The sequence below is a fragment of the Macaca thibetana genome, chromosome 4, assembly GCF_024542745.1.
Source record: "Macaca thibetana thibetana isolate TM-01 chromosome 4, ASM2454274v1, whole genome shotgun sequence".
Lineage (NCBI taxonomy): Eukaryota > Metazoa > Chordata > Mammalia > Primates > Cercopithecidae > Macaca > Macaca thibetana.
In genome coordinates, this window is record NC_065581.1 from 7,074,553 (window position 1) to 7,100,482 (window position 25,930).

At 44.7% G+C, this 25,930-nt stretch overlaps 1 protein-coding gene across 8 annotated transcripts in view; it reads left to right on the forward strand.

The window, feature by feature from the left end:
• Nucleotides 1–25,930, forward strand: part of RREB1 (ras responsive element binding protein 1) — a 147,580-nt gene that overhangs the window by 37,296 nt on the left and 84,354 nt on the right. The window contains exon 1 of one of the 8 annotated variants that reach the window (XM_050789350.1): nucleotides 787–9,185. The exons of the other annotated variants lie outside the window; for them this stretch is intronic. The gene's annotated coding sequence lies outside the window, so the exon portion shown is untranslated. Of the gene's footprint in view, nucleotides 1–786; nucleotides 9,186–25,930 lie in introns of those variants that run through there. 8 annotated transcript variants of the gene reach the window in all.

A 25,930-nucleotide genomic window follows, 5' to 3' on the forward strand; every position in this document is an offset into this window, starting at 1 on the left:
TAGATCTTAAATGTTTTCATAACAAAAAGTAAGTATATGAGGTTATAGATATGTTAGCTTGATTTAACCATTTCACAATATATACATATATCAAAACCTAACCTGTACACCATATGTATACAATTTTAGTTTGTCAACTATGTTATAATATAAAACTCAATTTTTAAAAAAGAATTTAAGGGAAACTGTGAAAACCAAACTTTACAATGTGGTATTAAAGAGTATTTATAAGTAATTGCTTAATTTCTTATTCTTCTGCTCTTGAAACAGGGTCTTATCCAAAGGTGATAGCATTAATGTTAGGATTTTCACTTCTGTTTTGTTTTTCTCACATAGACATTCTTTGACCCTGTGTAATTATGTAGGTGTTGTGTTCTCTGGTTGTCTCAATGTCTCCTTATACATTGACATTATTCTTTTTTTTTTTTTTTAACAAATTCTATTTATTTGTATTTTAGTTAATAAAGTATATTTTAGCCGGGCGCGGTGGCTCAAGCCTGTAATCCCAGCACTTTGGGAGGCCGAGGCGGGCGGATCACAAGGTCAGGAGATCGAGACCACAGTGAAACCCCGTCTCTACTAAAAATACAAAAAATTAGCCGGGCGCGGTGGCGGGCGCCTGTAGTCCCAGCTACTCAGGAGGCTGAGGCAGGAGAATGGCGGGAACCCGGGAGGCGGAGCTTGCAGTGAGCCGAGATCGCGCCACTGCACTCCAGCCTGGGCAACAGCGTGAGACTCCGTCTCAAAAAAAAAAAAAAAAAAAAAAAAAAAAAAAAAAAAAATAAAGTATATTTTAATCTTTTTCTGCTGTGCTTTACATATTCAACAATTGGTTCAAATTGTCAGTTGTAACTGCTTTTAGGCCTTGCTTCGGCCAAGGAGATAAATTTCTGTTAAGGCAGCAGTAAACATCTTATAGCAACCAACTCTGTGTGCTTGGTATCCTGGAGCTTCCAAAAATGAAACAGTAACTTGTTGAAAATGAAGAAGCTTTCTATAGTTGGATTTTGAAGTAGATATGTTTATTTGTTGTCCTTCAGAGAGGTTATGAAGGTCCTGGGTTACATCTGCATTTTTGATAAAATTGTGACATACGAACATAGTTAAGGGGGGAAGTGTAATCTTTTGTGAGAGTCATGCTTTCTTTTTCATCTCACTGTGTAGAGGGGAAGATCTGTCTTTTTATGATTAAAAAAGACACCCACTCTTTCCACTACCTGAAGACTCCTGAAGGTCCATGTGAAGAGTAAGCAGCCATAAACAAGGAGGTAGAGGGAAAACGAGCTTGCTTGTGTGGTAGTGCTTCCAAGAGCCGTTTTCTCAGCTCTGATCTGTTCTAATTTTCAGAGCAGGTTTACATGTGTGGTCCCTTCAATTGAGCAAAGTCTCCTTGGACTTTTCTCCTTTTCCCATAGTTTCTTGCTGGTTTCTACCTGTGATTAGTAATGTGTGTTGCTTAAAATGGCAACTGAAACATCACCAGGAATTTTCACCAGGTAGAAACTGCTTTTCCTGTATCAAAACAACCAGTACAGCTTAGCTGATGCTTCTGTTGCTAAGCAGGTAAATTTCTGGTCTTCAGGCTGCCCTTATTAACCCTATAAATGCCTAATGTCAACCAAAAAAGAAGAAAAGAACTTGATGCCTCCTTCTTACCTAATGCTTTGCTCAAGTGCGTGAAAACTGGACCTAGCTCAGCCTAATCTCGATGTATCTATTTTAGAGGACCTAACCTCGATTTACCTATTTTACAGGGTCAGGAGGAGAGTTGGGAGATGGAGAGAGCCTGTGAGGTTGGTAGTTTCCAGTGAAATGTCAGCCCCAGTAGCTGATAGTGGAGGTGTCACACTAGATGAACAAAATTATGGGTTTATTTCAGTCAGTAATGAGCCCCGTCTTTTTCTTTGGGACTTTTCTCTGCCTGTAACTGCCCCTATGCCTGTGGGGAAAAGAAGAGGGAAGAAAGGGGTTGCTGTTTGCATCTATTTGCCAGAAAGGAGTTAACAGAAAATACCGCAGAACAGGTTGGGCAAGACTGTTAAAGCCAGTGATGAAGCGCTCTCTCTCTCTCTCTCTCTCTCTCTCTCTCCCTCTCTCCCTCTCTCCCTCTCCCTCTCTCCCTACGCCACCTCTCTGTATCCCTCTCCTTCCTGCTCTGCGCGCCAACCCCAGGACTTTAATACATCTTCAGACTACACTCACCCCACCAACACACACACACACACACACACACTTCAGTATCTGGCTTTTCTTCTAGGCAGAGCATTGATGTGAATAAAACACTTTGTGGAGCCTGTGTGAGAAGCAGGCAGCGGCTGTGGGCCTCAGCCTTGCCATCTGTTTCTAGAGCAGTCTGTGGCCCGCTTGCCATGCCCTCTGTCATGTAACATAGGCCCCATTCAGCAACAGCATTCTTGAATGTGCATTTATGTCTCTGTGGGGCTGTGGGATAGATGGCCTGAGAAGGGGAAGGCAGGAGACGGAGGGGAGGAGGCGACGTGGGGATGGAGAAGGAAGTGTGTGCACACGCAGACAGCCAGGGAGGGCGGTGAGGTGGAGTCACTGCAGCTCGGTGCCAGTAAGTCAGGAGACATTGCCGCTGGAAGTATCCACAGTTAGCTCTGACTTAAGGGGACGTCTTGTGGCCATAAATGTGGAGGAACCGAGCTCTTTAAAAGCCATTTGGGGTCTGATATAAGTTCTGCTTCATGTTTGTGTCCATTCACTCCGTAAACATACCATATATAGTCATGCTTGAGCTCACTATAACACACATTGCAAGGGAGCCGCTCATAGTGCACACATCCTTTGGCTGTTAGAAGCAGACTCACGTAGGCTATTTCTGGTGTGTCGTGGCTTTCTTTTCTTTTTTTTGGGGGGGAAGTGGGGGAGGGAGAGGAAAAGGAGCTCTTTTTCCTTCCATCTTCACACTGTTGGGAAGATGTTTCTGATTCTAGTTTGTCTAGCAATGTGAAAGCTAAGGAAGTGTATTGTCATGACAGAAGAAAGAATTCTCTGTGTATATGTTTTAGAATGAAACCGTGTTTTTCCTAGTATCTTAACATCACATGGATTTTGTAGTTTATGGTCTCCAGTCTCCAGCTGTTTTTGGAGCACCTTCTAACTTTGAGAGGGTGAACTCTAGCCTGTAACATGGACTGTGGGTGGCTCGTGGAGAAGGTGCCCTGGTGTGCTTTTCTGTGTCCTCTCTGGATTTTCTGTGAGCTGTCCACCTCTGAAGTCTGCTTCACCTTCAGACTGCCGGGGCAAAACAGGCAGCTTCTGCAGAACTCATGGCAGCCGTTTTCCACTTGGCTGAGCTGGGTCTGTGAAGCAGAGAGGAATCAGTAATAGGAAAGAAATGCAGTTTTTCTTTTCCCCTTAGAATACCTACGATACTGCATTTCAGCTTGGAGTGCGCGGCATGAGGCATTTGTGGTTCAGATAAGAGGTCTTCCTTTTTCCTCCTCCTGTTTTCTTTTCCTTCCTTCTCCCCCACTCCCCAAAGGCTTACTGTAAGCCTTTCTTCTCAGGCCACGTGTGTAGATAACCTTTGAGGAAAAGATGATTTCTGTGCTGGGATATTTGGATATTATGTAAAGGGACAAGATGAGCCCTTTCTTTGCCTTGTTTTCTTTCACTGGCCTCATCAGAGTGAATTATATCTGACTGTGTGACAGTTAATTGTACCATCCTTGCCGTGTCCTAAGCTGATAAGCCCCTCTCTGTCTGCCTCCATCAAGCTTCTTTGTTTGAGAAGTTCCTAATGCAGTAGAAGAACAAAGTGACAGTTTTCTTATTTACTGAAGTCTCTAAAGCACATTCATAATGCTCTTCATTGTATCTTTCTTATAACTTCATTCCTTCAACTTAGGTAATTGAATTGTTCCCTAGTACCAGTGATTGATAAGTTAAAACTTAGAAACATCAGTGAGTTCAGGAAAAAAACCCAAACACAGTTTGTTTTTTAAGCTATGTATATTCATTCGAAACTATTAATGGCTTGGTGGATAGTATTCACAGTAAGACACTGGACACTGCTGGAGTGGCAGTTATTACCATTGTGGATATAGCAATTGATTAGCTAGCTGACTCAAAAGTAGTATGTTGCTTATATAGAGGTCACTTAGTTGGCATTCTTCGATCCAGAATATTCAGCCGATGTGCATGTGAGTGAGAGCCAGCAGGGTATACGTCCGGGGAGAGGTATGTAAAATAAAGTTTTCAAAACCACAAAGGTGTTACGAAGAAGCCCTGGTACTAACACTCCTACCTTGATTCCCATTGATCCTTTAGGCCTGCACTTTAGCACTATTTATTCTTACTGTAGATACAGCCCTGACCACCTTGTCTCACATTTTCCAGTCAACACTTCTGAGGCCAATGTGAGGGATGGAAAAAAGCCATCAGAAGGAGACACATTGATAGCAAGCAGAAAAGATGTCAGGGGATGAGACAAGAATTCAGACGGCATGGTGGATTCCCATTGGGGGAATTTCACAGACTGGACAGAGGAGCCCTCTGTGTTATTTCTTACAACTGCCTGTGTATCCACAATTATCTCAGTAAAATTTTCAATTGAGAAAAACAAGCATGGCCAACAGAGCCATGTGGTATAGTGGCAAAAGTAAAGTAGCGGGGGGGTATGTCACTAGTTTCCAGAGGCAGCCTCGTATAAATTGTTCATCGTGATGATCCTGAGTCACCCCCACAAAAGGTTGAATTAATCATACATTGATTCACCATGCTATGCTTTAGGAGACAGGGAAGTTTGAAAGATACTTTAGAATGATTTACACCCAGGAGTTTACTATGGAAAATTGGTTTCTGAATACTTTCCTTCCCCCTCAGTGGTGTGCAGCTGCTTCATGAGTTAACATGACGTGTTAGAACAAACCTTTCAGTATAGTCTGACATATACTGAAATATTATTTATTTTGCCCAGATTTGTAGAAAAAAGTTACTCATTAACAGATTCAGATGATGTCCAAATACCATACCAGGTTGTCTGTATTCCCTTTATTTCTTGAGACAGAGTCTTACTCTGTTGCCCAGGATGGAGTGCAATGGCATGATCTCTGCTCACTGCAACCTCTGCCTCCCAGGTTCAAACAATTCTCCTGTCTCAGCCTCCCGAGTAACTGGGACTACAGGCATGTGCTACCACACCCAGCTAATTTTTGTGTTTTGTTTGTTTGTTGTTTTTTTGAGACAGAGTTTTGCTCTGTTCCCCAGGCTGGAGTGCAGCAGTGCGATCTCCGTTCACTGCAAGCTCTGCCTCCCGGGTTCATGCCATTCTCCTGTCTCAGCCTCCCAAGTAGCTGACACTACAGGCACCTGCCACCATGCCCGGCTAATTTTTTGTATTTTTAGTAAAGACAGTGTTTCACCGTGTTAGCCAGGATGATCTCGATCTCCTGACCTCGTGATCCACCTGCCTCAGCCTCCCAAAGTGCTGGGATTACAGGCGTGAGCCACCGCGCGTGGCCAATTTTTATATTTTTAATAGAGTCAGGGTTTCACCATATTGGTCAGGCTGGTCTCAAACTCCTGACCTCAGGTGATTTGCCCGCCTCGGCCTCCCAAAGTGCTGTAATTACAGTTGTGAGCCACTGCACCTGGCCATTTGTATTCCTAATGTGAATTGTGCATATTTATCACCAAAAGAATATATACAATGTCATGGATTTTTTAAAAGCAAATGATACCGAAGATCCTTAGGTACCAGAAAAGTCATGGACATCCTGGAGAACATAGTTTCTGTAGAAAAGGAATCCTGAACTTAAAGGAAGTCTCAAGTTAAATTTAAACCATCAAATGGTGAATTGGAAGGAACGAGTGCCCTCAACTAAGACGTACTGTAAAAACCGTAGAATTTTAGAGTTGAAATGGACTTGAGAGGTGACTTTTTCTATTTTTATGAGTTTGTCTTCATTTTACTTAATGTTCTTCCACAATTCATGTCTGTGCCCAGAATTGAACAAGTCACCTGGAATAGTGACCACGTGGCTTTTTCGCCAAGAGGAATAATCCTAACTTGAAAAATAAAAGGTATTTACTCAGCAGAAATTATTAGGTTTTGGTTTTGGTTTGTTTGTTTGTTTCTTGTTTTTTGTTGAGATGGAGTTTCACTCTTGTCACCCAGGCTGGAGTCCAGTGGCGCAATCTCGGCTTACTGCAACCTGGTGCCTCCCAGGTTCAAGTGATTCTCCTGCCTCAGCCTCCCATGTAGCTGGGATTACAGGTGTGCACCACCAAACCTGTCTAATTTTTGTATTTTTAGTAGAGACAGGGTTTCACCATGTTGGCCAGGCTGGTCCCGAACTCCTACCTCAGGTGATCCACCCTGCCTCTGCCTCCCAAGGTGCTGGGATTACAGGCATGGGCCACTGCGCGTGGCCTGGTTTTTTTGTTTTGTTTTGTTTTGTTTTGTTTTTAAAGGTTATTTGCTAATTTTATTCTTCTCAGTAGTTCCATTTTATAGGTAGAGAACACTTCAGCACTCCATGGTCCTATACCAGACTCCTCCTTGGCCTTGTTACGTATTAATGGACATTTTCATGGAAATCCCAGGGTTGAAGACTCCCCAGAGTTGCTAATACCTGCTAATGGTTCCCAAGTGGTTTGATATTATATATGTAAGTATGGAGCATTGCTGGACCCAGGTTTTAATAATCAGACTCACAGATAGATACATTTGAAACGCTGTCCTATCAGCTTTTAGTAGTACTGAATTTCTTTAAGTCTTCTGTGCACTTAGGTTTGTTGTAATGCATAGTTAACATTTATAGGTTGGTATACATTTTTTTGTTTCTGATGCAAATAGCATTTTCGTATGTTTTGGGTTTTTTCTCCATAAGATAAATTGTTCTCTTTGAAATTTTAATTAGCTTTGAAATTTGGTCTTGTGCAAATCCATGGCAACTATACCTCCTGATTGCTCTGCTGAAGGTGGAAAGTATTCTCTTGTAGTATAGACATCGGTCACACTGTCAGGCAAGGGAAATGCAACTAATTTCTGTTTCTTGAATTGCATACCAGAAATAGGAATTCGTTGTCTGACTGTTAGATGCTCAGGGCAGATGGAAAAGTAAGAAAAACCAGGACTTCCCAAGAAGCAAGTGGCAGGTCTGCGTGCTGACTCTTTGGGGGTGGGGACAGCACAGAGTGGGCTTGCAGGAGAGATGTGGCCGAGGGTGGAAGAGCTTGTCTTCGGTGCCTTGTGAAAACCTGCAGAAGTGACCTGCAGCCTGTTGCGATGGTGACTCCATTTGAGATGATGTGCTTGTAACGTCCACTGGGTAGGCGGAGCCTCAAGGACAAATGTTGAGAGGTTGGGTTGGTGGAGCCAGGAGGTGCAGGGAAGGAAGCATCCAGGCGTGGATTTGAATAGCTGCTGGCCGCCCGGAGATCAGCCTCCATGAATCAGTCATAGGCGCAGAGAACTCATCTGTGCGGCTGGAGGCTGAACATGGAGAGGGAAGGAAGGGAGCTGCTTTCAGTTAATACTCTGATGCTTCCAGAGCCCTTTAAAGATATTGCAGAAATTTGTTGGGTGGTTCATTGTTTTAAAAGCTTTGCCCCCTTTACATAATCCTATCTTTTATTTAATGTAAATGCAATCAGTCTGCTTTAAACACTGACTAAAATTGCTTTTACTAGACATTGTATTATTTATAAGGGGGGAGCTGAGACCCAAAGAGAAGAATTTGATCAATTGATTTAAGGTTGTTGGAGGATTGAAATGTTACTTGATTGCCAGTCTTATCCAGGATTTCAAGATTTCAAGGAAAAGTGGACAATGCCTGCTTGTATCTGAGGGATTTCAGCAGTCATATGATCTGCAAACCAGCCCCCAGGAGCAGCAGCCCTGGCAACTCTGTGCTGTGGAGTCCACACAGAGGAGGGACTTCAAAGTGGTTGGGGTGTGCTGGCTTGGGAGTCATTTAGCTAAGAACTGGTTTTGGTCATGGCCTTAACATCTGCATAGATGTTGCACACTGCAGGCACATGACACTTGAATGGGCTGAGATTTAGGTGCAAGTTGGTAGAGCTTAAAGGGGAGGTAACATTAGTGAGGCCAATGGGCAGCAGCCCCGCTGGGGAGCACAGACTGCAGTTCCCTGCAGGGCTGGGGAGAAGGTGGCCTTGCAGGTTGAGGCTGGGGGCAGAGATCATCTTGTTAAGTTCTCACAAATCAATTACTGACACGGGGACAATGTGTAAAAATCTGAAACCACAAATCTCTTTGGACATTTTGGCTGTATAAAGCATACCATGTATAAGCTCCCAGGAATTTACTTATAGTTTGAGTGTCTTTTGTGATGAACAGGACTATGGGAGAAATAAACCAAGCAAGTGAAATCACAGAAACTACGTGAAATCACTTTCAGATGGCTTTGGTTTTCAAAACGTTGGATATTCTTATTATATTTCCCTCGTAGGTACATACACAAGGACATTGATTTGAGGATGCATTATGAGTGTTAGAACATCACTTTGCTAAATAATAGGGAGTTCTGGGGCTTTATGGGAGAGTGATAGTAATAAGTGATGCTGAGCTTTTTAGCTATGTGTATAAGTCCACTTGGTATCTAATTGCACATTATTCCTCTTGTTTCCAGTATCCTAAGGGAATCTCCCCCAGCGTTAGCTCCTTATGAAAAGTAAAGAAATAATCCTGTTTCAGGGTGTACATGATGACTTTCTTGGTCTCCCTAATTTTTTATAAGTGCGATATTATGTGATTTTGAAAAACAGACTTTCACTAATGTTAGATCTTCAGGTTTTCATTATTGTTGATTGACTTTTTTTCATGTCTCCTGAAACCCAAAAAAGGAGAAAATAATCCCCTCACCAAAAAACCCAACAGTTGCTGAATAGCTATGAAAAATATGAAAGAAATTCAGCTTTTAGCATTGGGGCCTTTTTATTATTCTCAACTTTGATTTTACAGCTGAGCTATAAATGTGACCAAATGCATCACATGAGTGTTTACCTTTTTTTCCCTTTCCTTTTTGGCCACATGGAAGTACCTAAAGAGATGGAATGTGACACACCCAGAGAATGGGGCACTCGAGGGGCCTATGAACTTGAGAAGGCCAGGAGCAGCAGGGTCCCTTCATCTCAGTGCTTAGCTTTGCCAGTGCTAAGTGGGAAGCAGAAGTCACTGAGCTCCTTAGCAAGTGAGTTTTTAAAACGTGTGTCTACACAAAGGAGTTGTTCCACTGCTCTCTGTACAAAGTGCTGGGGAGAATTCTAGCAGGAAATTCCACCACCTTTGAGATTGGTTGTCAGTCCCCCTAAAAGATAGCCCTCCGAAGAAGTGCTGCTTTGCTCTGTGGACCTGAAAGGTCCTATGCGATTCTCTTACATACTTCTTAGTTCTGTCTCCCCAATTCTTTTAATTTTGTGTATTTCATGAATTTTGTAGTCTTAAGTTGTTAATTGAGGTGTTCTGGATTGTAATGTGTTTTGGGGTGGGGGTGTGTGTGTGTATGTGTGTGTGAGAGAGAGAGAGAGAGAGAGAGAGGGAGATATTAATCTTTGTGAGAGGAAAATCTTTTTTAACATTTAATTCCACTGTCTGGTAAGTTGTATACTGTTGACAGCTCATTACCTACACATTAAATTGCAAAATGTTCTTAGGTTAGTAGAACTATTTTTTTAAAAAAAAATACAGTTTTGTGGCTAAATTCTGATGCTCTTAAAGAGATCACTTTCTCCTATTTTGGCAAAACAGGTAATCAGTCCACACATGATTATATAAATAAAATTGAAACCCTTGACTCTTGCTCCTCCCTACTGAATTAAAGCCAAGGGATTCCAGTAGTGGTATACACACACACAAACATACACACACACACACACACAAATCCTCCAATGTATTTACTTTTCACTTTTTTTTTTTTTTTTTTTTTTTTTTGAGACGGAGTCTCGCTCTGTCGCCCAGGCTGGAGTGCAGTGGCCGGATCTCAGCTCACTGCAAGCTCCGCCTCCCGGGTTTACGCCATTCTCCTGCCTCAGCCTCCCGAGTAGCTGGGACTACAGGCGCCTGCCACCTCGCCCGGCTATTTTTTTGTGTTTTTTTAGTAGAGACGGGGTTTCACCATGTTAGCCAGGATGGTCTCGATCTCCTGACCTTGCGATCCGCCCGTCTCGGCCTCCCAAAGTGCTGGGATTACAGGCTTGAGCCACCGTGCCCGGCCTCTACTTTTCACATTTTTAATACATTTTAGCAGACTGAGCTTTCTAAATTATTAGCAACTAGTGCATAATCATGTTGCAGTAAATAATTTTTTTAGTTAGTGAGAAGCAGACCCAAAATAGGTTAAAAACAATTCATCTGTTTTGATGAATAGAAGTGAATGAGAGTAGGGTAGAAATTCTGGCTGATTTTATAAAATATCTCAGATCTGTTTGATAGGTTGGGCTTAAGACGGATGATGTGTGCATCCTCTTTATAGTGAAGTCAGACTAAGTGAAGCTATGTTGAAGTATCAAACAAACCCTGAAATCCCAGTGGCTCAACCCACAAAATGCCGTTGCTTGTTTGTGTAGAATCCTCTGCAGAGCTGGCAGCTCTCTAGTATAGCTCCCTTGCAAGTGGTAACCCAGGGATCCAGGCTGCTCTTGTCTTACAGCTACTCTCATTACACATGCTTCCAGGTTGCCACCACAAGGAAGGAGCTAGTGGGTTACATACCGACTTTGAAAGGCTGCAGCCTGGAAGTGATGGCTGGCACTTGTGCTCACAGCTCATTGGCCAGGACTAGTCATATGACCTGCCTGACCCCAAAGGTACAGGGCTGCCAGGAAATACGGAAGAATACGTGGATATTCTTTGAGCAGCGAGCATCTTTGCTTTATTCTCCTTTTCCATTTCATCTCCATAAGGTTCTCTATGCACATAAACTAGATGAAGCTTAGGCCTGAAGCCTAGAACATAATGACACTTTGGTTCTCAAAGTGTGGTCCCCAGACAAGCAGCATTAGCATCACCTGGGAACTTGTTAGAAACACAAATTTGTAGGCCCCACTCCAGCCCTGCTGAATCAAAAATGTGGAGGTGGGGCCCAGAAATCTGTTATAGTAAGCTCTCCAGGTGCATACTAAAGTTTGAAAATGACTGCCCAGTGGGAGTACAATGTTTGTAGCACCTGTTGAACTCATGACTGGGGATGTGAAGGACTAATAGACACTTGCTAATGTGAACGTATAGTATGTGTGCTCAGGTGTGAGCATGTATATGATAATAAAAAGCACTGAGGGACGGTGGTATGTGTCCCAGATAGGTTTTAGCACTTTATAGATTTGACTAAGCTATTTCTCACAACAGTCATATGAATTCAGTATTATTATTGTCTCCACCTTACAGATGAGGAAATTGCAGAACTGAGAGGTTCCCTAACTGTCTAAGGGTCAGGCCACTTACTGCTGCTGGCAAGTAGTAGAGGCAGGTTTTGCGATGTGGCTCCAGAGCCTACTCCTTAACTGCTGTGCAGTTCCACTTGTTCATCTTTGGATGGTAACGCACCGGGCCTTAAGGTAGTCTTTTCATTTTTTCTTGCATGGAGACAGTCTGTCAGAGTTTGCAGGAAGTGTGGTGTGCTGGTGACAGTTCACATTCCAAGTTAAGCCCCCTTACCACGAGCTTCATTCGTTGGTGGTTTACGTGTGTGGGGGGCTGGTGACAGTGTTGGCCAATACTAGAGGGGCCTGGCTAGGCAGCAGCTGCCCAGTCATTTAAAACTGAACAATAAATAGAACGGGGTTGTTAGGGGCGGAACGAAGGGGCCTAGTGGGAAGTGGTTTCTCAGAGGGAGATAGTTCAGTCGCACTAGAAGAATATTTTCTTCAGTTAACCTATGTGTAATTTTCAGGCTTATGAGAAGAAAGGCCCTGTTCTCATCACCCTCCCTTTTGATTCTTCTTTGGTCTTTTTCCATCATCCATCTGCCTGCCCTGAGATGCTCATCTGAGCTGAGGTCTGATTCCATCAGGTGGTCTGAAGAAGGTTTCTATGAAGTCTTTATGAGCTGGACTTCAGTTTTGTTTTGTTTTATTTTGTTTGTTTGAAACAGAGCCTTGCTCTGTTGCCCAAACTGGAGTGCAGTGGCGTGATCTCGGCTCGCTGCAAGCTTCGCCTCCCAGGTTTAATCGATTCTCCTGCCTTACTCAGCCTCCCGAGTGGCTAGGATTACAGGCATGTGCCACCACGGCCAGCTAATTTTCGTATTTTTGGTAGAGACAGCGTTTTACCCTGTTGGCTTGGCTAGTCTCGAACTCCAGCTAATTTTCGTATTTTTGGTAGAGACAGCGTTTTACCCTGTTGGCCTGGCTAGTCTCGAACTCCTGACCTCGGGTGATTCGCCTCCCTCGGCCTCCCAAAGTGCTGGGATTACAGGCGTGAGCCACAGCACCCAGCCAGGACTTAAGTTTTAATAGAGAAAATGTGTTTTCCCTTCGAAGAAACCTGATAAAATAGTTTCCTCCCCTTGCACTTGGGAAATCCAGATAGAGTTAGATGTGATTTAATCTTTTGAATTTTGAACTGATTGAAAAGGATTTTCCAAGTGACATTAAGAACTGCTTGTTTCCTTGCATCCTTTTAAAATTTTTAATTATTAACTGCATTTTCTTTCTTCCAGGTGGGTCTATTATTTGTTGTTGTTTAGGTGTCCTTTGCTGGCCCATGTGTTCCCTTGGCTTCTTTGTCTTTTGTGTTCAGCAGACTAGAACTGAGACGGCTCCTTGGCAGCTCTGCCCTGGACAGTACCGGCTTTAACTCTAGGTAGAAGATAAAGATAGCATCACCCCTTTCGGGTTTCATGTTTGCTGGGAACAGCTGCTAAGCTTTGTATAACTCAGAAAGTAACATTTCATTCCAGATTTGCTGAAATTTTTAGTTTTCTGCAAGCCAGGGCTTAACCATGGGGTTTTTTCGCATTCACACTTAAGAGTCTAGACTCTTCCTTTGAGAAGCAGTTGCTTGTCTTGGAGTTTAGTAATTGAAGGGAACAGAGGTGGGAGAAGGAGGAAATTATTTGCATAAGTTGTTTTAAAGCTCCATCCACTTCCTTTAAACTTCACTTTAAATGGTTTAATTTGCTTAGGTACTTCAGCAGAGGTGTAGATAATTGAAGTAAATCTCGAGTCAAATCTAAACAAAAGAAAGAACTGACCTAAAAAAGAGCAACTGAACTCACACTAATTGAATCACAGATTTGCTCAGACCAACTTAACCTGCGTGGAAGGCCAGGGAACACTGTGCCCTTGGGGGGCGTTTTGCCTCTTAGGAGGGAGCACCAGCCAGTCCCTTGTGGCTCTCCAGCCACCTTCTGCACCTAGCCACATCTGGGTTGAAGCTGCAAAATTCAGCCTGAAAAGAAATGTGAAAGCCATTTTGGGTTGGGCATATGTAAAACATTTTTTCTCTTTTTGGAGACCTGGTGCCCTTGGTATTTGTATATAGAATCCACTTGTTTATTCTTGAGGAGAGCAGCTATGTGTGTGAATTGGGCATCCATTGGAAGAAATGTAACAGGCTTGCCTGTCACAGCTGGAATATAAGTTGTAGCCCTTTGAAATAAGACAGTCAGTTTTCCTTCCTTCTCCTTAGCCAGCCATCCAGTGTAGGAAACAGGATGCTGTATGTACCCTGAGTAGGAGGAGAGGGTTCCAGAGTGCCACTTGGCTGCTCCTGTGTACCCATTCTTGTTCAAGAGCACCTTGAGATCACATGGTCTTAAATACCAAAGCTGACCAAGAGCTGCCCCTCTGTTCAGCTTCATCTTCCCTGGCTGTTGGGGAGGCCTTTGTCTGTCTGACTGCCACGGGGCTGCCTTGCCCCAGCTCCCTGGGGTCCTTTGCTCCTTAATCTGAACAGCTCTTCTTTTCTCTTCTTCTTACTCATAGCACAGAACCTGACTGCCCATTTTTTTGAGATGACTAATTAATTAGTAAAATATTTGGCTGGGCGCGGTGGCTCACGTCTGAAATCCCAGCACTTTGGGAGGCAGAGGCAGGCAGATGGCTTGAGTTCAGGAAGTTGGAGACCAGCCTAGGCAACATGGTGAAACCCTGTCTCTACCAAAGATACAAAAACTTAGCCAGGTGTGATGGGGCGTGTCTGTAGTCCCAGCCACTTAGGAGGCTGAGGCACAAGAATTGCTTGAACCCGGGAGGCGGAGGTTGTAGTGACCCGAGATCGTGCTGCTGCACTCCAGCCTGGGCAACAGAGTAAGACTCCATCTCAAAAAAAAAATTGAGTGCCTACTGTGTGCACATGTACACTGCGTGATCATGGGCCAGGCGCAGTGGTTCATGCCTGTAATCTGAGTACTTTGAGAGGCTGAAGCGGGTGGATCGCTCGAGCCCAGGAGTTCAAGACCAGCCTGGGCAACATAGTAAGACTCTGTGTCTCCAAAATAAAATAAAGTTAGGGTGTGGTGGTGCGCACCTGTGGTCCCAGTGTTTGAGAAGCTGAGGTTGGAGGGTTGCTTGATCCTGGAAAGTCAGGGCTGCACTGAGCCATACTCCAACCTGAGTGACAGAGCAAGACCCTGTCTCTAAAAAAAAAAAAAAAAAATTCCAACATACGAGTTTTCTTGTGCTCCCTCTCCACTGTTCCTCTTTGCTCTTTCATTCCTCCTGACTCCAGAAGAGGGCTCTACCACTCACCGCTAATGCCTTCACATTTATCTGGATTCCTGCCTCCTGGGGACCTCATCCCTGCCAGCCCCTGTTGCTGTGCCTGTGCCCTACCAGGGGTGTCCGACCCCTCTTATCCCTGAATATCATCAGCTGGCTCATGCCTTGCTTCTCTGTGGAGGGATTCGTCCCATGTGCGTTCTTCAGTGTATGAATCCCACAGGACCAAGACCTTCTGGATCCCTTTCCATTTCTTCACATTCAAGAATCTCTACAAAAGAATGTAGCCTAACCCCCCTAACAATCTAAAACTTGTGCCCAAGCACCATTGAGTGCCCCAGGACACCTTGCCGGTGGCCAGAGCGACTGTCTTCCTTTCTGCCCTTTGCATTGTCTACCCCACCTGCCTCCCCTTTGAAAGTTGTTCAGGTTTAACTTTCCCTCCTCCCTATTCCCTTTGTTCCCGTTTCTAGGCAGGTCTCCCTCCCCTGCAGTCCCATACCGTGTTCAAACAGGTTTTCTTAAAACTCTTACATCACCTTTCTCAGCCTATACCCCCTGTTGCCCCAGACCCAACCCCAACTCTCCCAGCTCCTGTAATTTGCTCACTCCACACACACCCTCTGTAATGATGGCCCTGCCCTTCAGCTGGACCTGGCTCCTGGGCTTCTTATGGTACTTCCTGGGTATCAGCTCCTTCCAGCCTCCACCTCCATACCCTTCCTCTTACACTACCCCAGTCCACTAATTTTTGCTTTTTCTAGACCTAAAATTAGAACTGTATAGACAGCTCTTAATTCTCTTACCTTCCCAAGCTTGCTTTTACCTCTCACCAACTGGTAAGGTTATGGAGCCCCCCACCCCAAACTAGTAGTGGATCAGGAGTTAGTAATTGAAGTAACTGACATACATTTTTATCATCAGGAAATATTTGAGGGCCTAGAGTATTTCACCCCCAAATCGTTTGAAGGTAGATTGTGGGTCCCATTTATTTTTTTCAGACTCTTTTTTTTTTTTTTTAACCTTGATAGCTTAAAGGCCAGGAAAAAATTGATTAGTTTTCATCTTCAAAGGACACAGGATAAAACAAGGACTGAGCCAGCCCACCCCTACCCTCCAAACAGCTTTTAATCACAGTCACTTTACCCACTCCCCTGGTTGGGACTTTTGAATTTTATAGTTGATATAATCCCTCCTTTTATAGCCGATTTATGCATTGCAATTTAAGTAAGCAGAATTGTTCAGTGCATCGAGGGACTCAAATTTAATGATTGTTGGCTTAAATTTAAAAGGCTTACTAAGGCCCCTGTACCTCTTATTAATTGCAAAACAAACATTCTCCATAAGACCACCCTCTATTCTGTGACCCCTTTGAGGTTCCTAGGAACTGATAGTTTGTGGACCATATTTCCACCCACAGGAGGACTTCTTCACAGAAAACCTCCCCAGGATCTTTGACGGCCTAGATGTGTTCACAGTCACACTGAGAAAAGTTTTAACCTAATAGTCACCATTCAGAAACTAACTCGAATCCCAACATCATCATTCCTGGAATAACTGGGAAGAGGGGAAAAAACACACACAAAGGCAGCCCAGTAGACGGGGCTCACAAGGAAGTCTCCGCTCTCCTTCCTTTCCAGAGGATGAGTTCTGTTTTACAATTGTAACTGTTTATTACAGGCATTGGGTGGATTGTTTTAAGAACTGGTTTAACGAATGTTCATTGGGTTATTGCCTTGTGTCAATAATGTTTTGAGTGAAATATCAAAACACTGATGAGATGGTTTATCTCATCTCATCCTTACAAGAAAAGGGAAGTTAGAGGATTTGGCGTTGCCAGTGTTTTTACTTATTGTTGGTGGCCTGCCTGAAACTGATGACAATAGTAAGTAAGGAAAAAGCCTGCCAATCTCCTTAACTCTCCAAAGGTAGGATTAAATCTGCTGAGGCTCAGACCACTCCTGTAGTTCCGAGCTTTCCTGGAAATCATAGATTCTTTTGAAAGGCTGATCAAATTGATGGACTATTTTCCTAAAGTGGAAAACTATCGACATTTTACTTGTGGTTTCAAGGGTATGACTCTTGCACTTGTCTACAGAACAAGGCTTATCAACCTAAGCATGTCACCTGTTCAGCTCAGCTGGCGCATAGTAGGCTTTCAGTACCTATTTATAGATTGAGAGAAACAATGCCTACTGTGTGCCAGGCACTGAGCTACAGACTAAAGATACATAAATTGGAGGAGCAAGGACAGGGAGCAATTCCATATCTTAAGAAGGACTGAAATTTGATCATTTTCTTTCTTGCTTTTTTTTTTTTTTTTTTTTTAATGAGACAGAGTTTCCCTCTGCCACCCAGGCTACTTGAGTACAGTGGTACAATTATAGCTCACTACCAAGGCCAGCAAATTTAAAAAATGTTTTAGACACAGGGGTCTTGCTGTTGCCTAAGCTGGTCTCAAACTCCTGGCCTCACGAATAGTTGGATCTTTCTGGTATATTTTCTTTTTTTTTTTTTTTTTTTTGAGACGGAGTCTCGCTGTGTCTCCCAGGCTGGAGTGCAGTGGCGTGATCTCAGCTCACTGCAAGCTCTGCCTCCCGGGTTCACGCCATTCTCCCGCCTCAGCCTCCCAAGTAGCTGAGACTACAGGCGCCCGCCACCACGCCCGGCTAGTTTTTTGTATTTTTAGTAGAGACGGGGTTTCACCATGTTAGCCAGGATAGTCTCGATCTCCTGACCTCGTGATCCACCCGCCTCGGCCTCCCAAAGTGCTGGGATTACAGGCTTGAGCCACCGCGCCCGGCCTCTGGTATATTTTCAAAAATTATGTTAAGTTTTTTTTTTTTTTTAAATAGTGACATCAAATTGTACTTGAAAAAGCACTGTATTCTCATGATACATACATCGTTTCAGATTGCCTTTTCTAGACTTTTCCATAAATATAGCGTAGAATCTTAAATGTGCCAGCTTGCTTTTTAAACTTTACCTAACTTTATAAGCATTTTCCCATGTTTTCACACGTTGACTTTTTTTTGAGACAGGGTCTCACTTTGTCACCCAGGCTGGAATACAGTGGCACGATTACCGCTCACTGCAGCCTTGACCTCCTGAGCTCAAACAATCCTGGTTCAGCTTCCTGAGTAGCTGGGATTACAGGCACACAACACCACACTTGGATAACTTTTTTTTCTTTTTTTTTTTTTTTTTTTTTTTTTTTTTTGAGATGGAGTCTCACTCTGTCCCCAAGCTGGAGTGCTGTGGCGCAATCTTGGCTCACTGCAACCTCTGACTCCCTGCTTCAAGCTATTCTCCTGCCTCAGCCTCCTGAGTAGCTGGGATTACAGGCACATGCCACCATGCCCAGCTAATTTTTGTATTTTAGTAAAGATGGAGTTTCACTATGTTGGCCAGGATGGTCTCGATCTGCTGACCTTCTGATCCGCCTGCTTCGGCCTCCCAAAGTGCTGGGATTACAGGCGCAAGCCACCACACCCAGCCCACACCTGGATAACTTTTTGTATTCTTTGTCTAGAAAGGGTTTCACCATGTTGCCCAGGCTGATCTCGAACTCCTGGGCCAAACAATCCTCTCGCCTCAGCCTTGCAAAGTGCTGGGATTACAGGTGTGAGGCACAGTGTCCAGCTCACATTGACCTTTATGTTTGAGGTGGGACCAGTTTCAAGCAGGTTTAGGGTAGATGGGGCAGGGTGGGGATGACTCATCTGGGATAGATCAGCTTGTGTAGGACATGTCCCTCTATTGTGGGTTTCATGGATTATTTCCCTCTATGAAATGAAACTCTCCTCAGCAGTAGGCAAAGTAAGTTATTTCTGAGATCCACTAACTCCCCTTCCATGCCTACAGGTAAAACCATCCCAGATTACCTTTATTTCTGCTTTAGGGTTTAAAAACCCCAGGAGGCAAACAAATTAAAGACTGCAGATGTTCTTAGGATGGTTAAACTTGACACGAAAGAGAAAGAGGTACATTTCAAGTTCAATTCCTTAGTTATATTAGCCACTTTGAAAGAGTCACAGGGGGCCGGGCGCGGTGGCTCAAGCCTGTAATCCCAGCACTTTGGGAGGCCGAGACGGGCGGATCACGAGGTCAGGAGATCGAGACCATCCTGGCTAATACAGTGGAACCCTGTCTCTACTAAAAAATACAAAAAACTAGCCGGGCGAGGCGGCGGGCGCCTGTAGTCCCAGCTACTCGGGAGGCTGAGGCAGGAGAATGGTGTAAACCCGGGAGGCGGAGCTTGCAGTGAGCTGAGATCCGGCCACTGCACCCCAGCCTGGGCGACAGAGTGAGACTCCGTCTCAAAAGAAAAAAAAAAAAAAGAGTCACAGGGGTGGATATTATTGTTCTCTTTAAGTTTTTTTTTTTTTTTTTTTTTTTTTTTTTTTTTGAGACGGAGTCCTGCTCTGTCGCCCAGGCTGGAGGGCAGTGGCACAGTCTCAGCTCACTGCAAGCTCCACCTCCTGGGTTCACGTCATTCTTCTGCCTCAGCTTCCCTAGTAGTTGGGACTACAGGCGCCTGCCAACACGCTGGGCTAATTTTTTGTATTTTTAGTAGAGACAGGGTTTTACCTGTGTTAACCAGGATGGTCTCGATCTCCTGACCTCGTGATCCACCCGCCTCAGCCGCCCAAAGTGATGGGATTACAGGCGTGAGCCACCGCACCCGGTCTGTTCTCTTAAGTTTTAAACTTGATGGAGTTTTGTGTAGTCTTTTTAAGCAGCCCTCCCCACTCTGCTCCCCTCCAATCAGCAGTTTATGATGGTCAGTTTTGTTCATAGAGTTCAATTTGATAGTTAACATGTATATTGATATGGCTGCCTGTGTTTTGTGTTACGTTTTGCTGTGTTTCATCTTCCTGTGCCTGGGAGCTCCCATGCCCTCCTTTCCTATCTCTCTCAAAATAAGCTGTTTTTCCCCATCTGCTGCATTTTGGTTATAGACATTTATTTGTAGGTTTTCTTTAAAACAAAACTCCTCTAAATCATACTTGATAACCATCCATACTCTTTACTCTCTCCTCTCCTAGGAGCTGTTTTCCTAACTCCTGCCCTTCATTCTTGACGCCTGCCTGGCCTCGTTTTGGTTCCTTTTCTGCAGCATTGCTTCCACCCACCAGCCTCAATGCCCCTGTCCCTTAAGAGTATTGCAGTGCCTCCTAACTGGGTTATATGCCTGTTATTGTTCATTTTTAAATCTGCTACCAAGAGCTTTTTAAGCTGTAGATATGATTATTTCATCCTGGGCTTTAAAAATTGTGAGGTGGGGCCCTTCAGTGGGTTTCCAGAGCAGGATAAAGTTCATGGCTCTTAGATGGAACCTTGAGCCCAGCATCATTCTGCCAGCTGCATCTTTGCCATTTCCCCCACTCCACTCTCCCTCCTTTCTCATAACACACTGGTGCACTCTGATGGCTCCCAGGGGTTTTGTTTTCATGGTCAGGACACAAAAAACGTTTGCAGTTAGACACAAGGTTGCCATTTTTTAAATTTTGCTAAGTAAGGGCATTAAAAAATGATCTCCATCATCTACTGTCTTTATCTCATTTTAAAAGATGGCAGTTTACCCTAAAAAAAAAAAATGAATTCAGCATTGTGAGAAACTCAGCAAATCATCTGCCTTTTCTGCACACTGTGTTCCAGCCTTCTGCATGTGGCTGGGAGGCGAATCTCTTCTTCAAGCTCAGGTTTGCTTTTGCTCTGCTGCCCTCGCCTCGCACTCAGTGATGCTTACCTCTGGTGAGCCCCTGCAGCTCTGGAAGTGTTTGACTCATACTCCAGGTTCCCTGGAGTTGAAATTTCTCTCTCTGTTTCTCCTCTGACACAGGTAGCCAGGGCTCTCTGTCTTACAGCTCTTGGTGGTTCTTACACCTGGAATGTTACTAGCCTTGGATGTCTGAGGATGATTGTCATCATATCCCAGGTTTTCACACAGATCCCAAACCTTGCCCTATGTGTAGGGTATACAAACAGTATAGAATATTTTATGCCACTAATTTTAACAACATGCTGAGAATGCCCACTTTTCTCTGCCTATGGATTGGCTACACTCTGAAAGCAGCAAGGATGGGCCTACAACTCCAGCTGCGGGAAACTGAGTAGACTGCTCCCCTTTATTTCATTTTATTTCTTATTTTTTGGGAGAGGGTCTCACTCTGTTGCCTAAGCTAGAGTGCAGTGTCACGATCAAGGCTCACTGTCGCCTCAACCTCCCTGGGCTCAGGTGATCCTCCCACCTCAGCTGATCCTCTCACCTCAGCTTCCCAAGTAGCTGGGACTACAGGTATCTACCACTACACTTGCATATCTGTCTTCCAGACTCTCATCCATTAAAAGTGAATTTTGACTAGTAGGGTAAGAGAAAGCCATCACCATAATTAGCAGTATCTTTTAGAGGAAGCCTTGAAAGGACTATCTTCCCTTGATGAGAGCAGAGCATTAAAGTTTAACTACACAGAATAAAGAGACAGTGAGTTTTTTCTCACATTTTTACTGTGGCCCGCTAGCCATTTGTATAATCTGTTAAGCCTTTTTTTCCCCCTTAGAAAAATTCTGTTTCCAGATTGGGAACACTCCAGGATGTCATTGGCCTCTGAAATACTTTGTGGAAATGTGTTAGTTCCCATTCTAAATTGGTTTGGTGACTGAGGCTGTTGACTTCAGTGTTTTGTTTTGTTTTGTTTTGTTTTATTTGAGATGGAGTCCTGCTCTGTTACCCAGGCTGGAGTGCAGTGGCGCGATCTCGGCTCACTGCAAGCTCCGCCTCCCGGGTTCACACCATTCTCCTGCCTCAGCCTCCTGAGTAGCTGGGACTACAGGTGCCCGCCACCACGCCCGGCTAATTTTTTCCATTTTTTTAGTAGAGATGGGGTTTCACTGTGTGAGCCAGGATGGTCTCGATCTCCAGACCTTGTGATCCGCCCACCTCGGCCTCCCAAAGTGCTGGGATTACAGGCGTGAGCCACCGCGCCCGGCGCTTCAGCATTTTAGTTGTGGGGCTGGCAGAGCATGAAATTGGGTTTGCGTGAGCATGTGTGTGCCTGGGTATAGTTGACTGCATTTTCTTTGCAGAATTATAATGAAGCATCTTCAAGGACTTTGAAAAAGTTTCCTCAGGCATATCCAGTGAGCATGGTAGATGCCATTGTTTCGCAAGTTTTCTATTTTCTTTGTCTGTACAGGTTGTTCCTGACTTCATGGCTGGGAGGAAATTGAGGATGCCGAAGAGTACTTGCTGTTTGGCCAGTGGGGTTGAGCCGGTCAGCTGGCTCCTGTTCTCCCATGGGCCGCTGTCGGGGCTGGATCCTGTGACTATAGGAGAGGGGCCACATAGAGGCACCGTTCTAAGTTCTGTGTGGGGACAGCACAGTTCCTCTGGTCGCTGCATATGCCCTGTCTGACTCATCTATTATCGAGACTCATAAAAAAAAAAGATCCTAAAAAATACTGGCCCCGTTCTGGAGAGTTGGCACAGAAATTCAGATTGTGGACTCATTCTGTAAGCTGGCTTCTGTTCCTCACCTCCCACCCTTTTCTCCCTGGCCTTCCCTACCTACTATCACCACTCCCCATTGCCCATCTCCTTCTCCCAACCTGGCTCTCTTACCTGTGTGACTGTTAGGGGTTCAATGGTAGGTATTTGGGCAAGGAAATTTCTCCTTTCCTTAATTGATTTCAGGAAGATCTTTTGTATCCCAGAAAGGAACTCCAGGGCGACTGTGGTAAATATCTGATTTCATCATTTTCTGAATACATTAACCTCACATATGCTGATGGGATGCCAAGAAAATGGAACTCCTACCCTTGGATGGCAGGGAGTCAGGAATTCTATCCACTGGTGTGTGAATTCCCTCAGGGCATCCCATCCAATAAGTGACAAGCACAGCCTCACAACCCTCTTGATTGATGCACAAAAGAGTGGATTTTGCTGCTATACTGAGTCCTGGATATTCACAGCAAAGCTCTAAGTGACAGGTATGGAAGTGCTTTTGAGTCTGAACCTAAAAACACCTAGACATCCCCACAGAGTCGAATCTCAGGCAGAGTTAGGGCTGGGAGGAACGTCAAAGACCACGGCCTGGCCTCGCTCCACAGCTGAGGGGTCCAGTGTATTTCAGGCCATTTGCTTGTGCAAGGACATGGTGTTCTGCTTTTAGTTCCAGTGGTTAAAGGATACTATTAAATGCTACTGAATTATTTTAAGAATAGTAGTGTAAACTGCATTTAACTTGAGCTACTATAACTAACTTCTGGGATTTCTGGACTTTGATGAAGATAGCTCTTGTGTTTGCTGCAGACAGAAAGCAAATATCTAAGTGAGCCCTGAAAGTAAGTTCTCTTCTTGGAAGCATTGGCCTCTCCCACACAGAGGCACAAGGAGTGAGTGCTATCCGTTGGACTTGAAGGCTGTTAGAGTTGGAGCTGCAATGGATGCCGGGTAGGTGTTGATGGGCATTGTTCCAAGAGGCTCTGGAGGCAAGTATTTTAAACAACTCAAACAGCCCCTCTAGGCGAGCTGCAGGAAGTCCAGCCCTTGCCTTCCTGTGGTCAGCAGGAGATAAAAGTGTGGACTGTTGGAGGCTAGGCCCCTCCTATCACTGGATAGCAAACTGTTAAGGGAAGATAAAAGGAAAGAGTAGGGATGTTCTTTTTAAACAGCATGAAGGTGCCTTTGTCACATGCATTCAAGTAAATTAAGGGTGGTGAGCAAGGCATGCCTCATTTTTATGATCACAAGCGTGTTGAAGAATTCTGAGAAGCAGGACTTGGTTTCACAAGTATGCCAAAACAATTTCATGTCATGAAAATATTGGTAGAGGTAGGCTTTTGATTGAGAATGTTCCCATTACATACTGCTTAGGTTAAATGGGCATCAGCTTGGATTTTCATATCTGAGTGCTACAGAGATTTTCCCTGTTGAAGTGTGCCTGACCCATGGGGACTGGGTGGACGTGTCCAGCTGTCCTTGGACTGAGCAGATGAGCAGGCAGGGCAGCTATGCTTCTCTGAAGTGTGCGTGTCTCCTCTTAGTTGTACTTCTGGTGTTGGCCCAATTATTGCCCAGGTATGAAAGAGTTTGAAGGAAGAGACCGTCTGCTGGTGTCTGTCTTTCCTTTTCAGTTTTCCTTCCTGTTCTTCATAACATTTGGGGGGAGTTTGGGGGCTTGCAAGGGGGTTATCTGTTTCTCAGGGTGGGGCTTGTAAATGTGAACCCACACTTAAGAGCCTGGGCATGTTCAGTGCCCTGTGTGAGCTCAATCCAAAGCAAATGAACAAGTGTGCTTCGGGGACATGATGCTTGTTTCAGGTCCTGCTGGGCTATGGAGGGGGTGGCCCTTTGTGCAATTAGACCCCCTAGGGAGTGCAGTTGTTGTGAACTAATCACCGCCTGGAGAGCCTGTGTGCCTCCCACTTCCTCCAGGACTGCATTAATCCCCACTCCCCACCCCCACTGCCAGCCCCTGTCCCTGGCCCCCTCCTTTCAAGGTGCTTCTGCTGGTCCAGGAACATGCCACCTCCTCTCCCAGCTGTACATGGGCTTTCCGAAAAGGCCCATCCTGCCTGCTAGTCATTTTTGGTTTGCTCAGTTTACTTTAAGAAAACCCATTTGCTTGCCAGTGTTTTTGGTTGGCTAGCTTGTGATAAACACTTATCAACCACGTGTATCTCAGAGCATTTGTTTTCCTTCATATGCACAGTAGTAAATACTTTTCTTAGAGGCGAATTTGGGGGTGAGGGGATAGAAGGTTTTCTGTTATATAGCATAGAGGGCAGCCCATCCAGCTCCTGGGATCTGGGCATGGTCACTTCACCGCACACAGTCATTCCCAGCTGACGGTTTGTAATGTCTGATTACGCACTGTGAAATTTTGACCACAGCTGACCACTTTTCCAGTGGGCAAGGAAAGATGTGATCTCCTCCTTCCACTGCCTTGTCTAAGCTAAGCTGTTAGGGGAGAAGCATTTCAAACACTTTTATCTTCCACAAGTCATTTTGGTTTTCTAAGGAGTGTCATCCTGAATTCTGGGAATTCGAAGCCCAGATTTAAGGTAAACCACCTGCCCTGGGATTGCTTAGCTTGCAGCTCATCCTCTGGGGCAAAGTGGAGAATCCTGTTGCTGCTGCACCCTTTCCCCGAGCATGTCAGAAAGGCCAGTCCCGCGACCTCAGGGCCTGTGAAAGAGTTGCAGGATATTGCCTAAAACTCTATGCAAACTGCTACTGAACTTTACCCTAGCTTCTTAACCAGAAGCTGGAAATGTGACTGAATATATACACTCCCATTTCTACCATACAGTGTCACGGTGTCAGCCATGCTGTATTCAGGTGCTGCAGTTAGTTGGAAGAGAAGAAGCTTGGTGAATGTAGGGAAGAAAGAGCTGCATCCTTCTGGGAGCCAGTAGTGTGTACTTCCGTAATTAACCAGACGTGAAGCTGACCAGGATTGGTTTCAGCAGCAACTGAAGTCAGAGGGGTTTTTATTTCCTGGTGGCCATATAGCATGGCAACTGTGTCAGCAGCTGTTCTCATTGTCCAGGGGATTGCATTTGGGAAAAGCCAAATTATTTTAAATTGTCCAACTTGTGGGCTGGGACAGGAATTCTTTTTTTTTTTTTTTTTTTTTTTTTTTTTTTGGAGATGGAGTTTCGCACTTGTTGCCTAGGCTGGAGTGCAATGGCACGATCTTGGTTCACTGCAACCTCTGCCTCCAGGTTCAAGCAATTCTTCTGCCTCAGCCTCCTGAGTAGCTGGGATTACAGGTACCTGCCACCACACCCAGCTAATTTTTTGTATTTTTAGTAGAGATGGGGTTTCACAATGTTGGCCAGGCTGGTCTCGAACTTCTGACCTTAGGCAATCCATCTGCCTCGGCCTCCCAAAGTGCTGAGATTACAGGCGTGAGCCACCGCACCCGGCCGGGGACAGGAATTTTTTTAGAAGACTGTCAAGCTGAGCTCCTGCCTTCAGAGCTTTGGCAATCCAATAGGGGAAGCAGATGGGTGAATTGAGGAGTTGGGAGAATCAGGCCAGGGACTGCCTGGAATGTTGGAGGATAAACAGTGTAGCATCAGTAGCTCGCACGCTGGAGGATATCACAATGTTTGTTAAGTATTTTAATAAGCACTCCTTTGAATCTATATTGTAAGGTAAGGAGGGCAGTGTTACCAGCTTCATTTTCCAGCCGGGAGAACTGAGGCTCAGCGTTTGGTGGCTCCATTGATGGCAAGCTGAGTTTCCAGGCCAAGATTTAAGACTCCC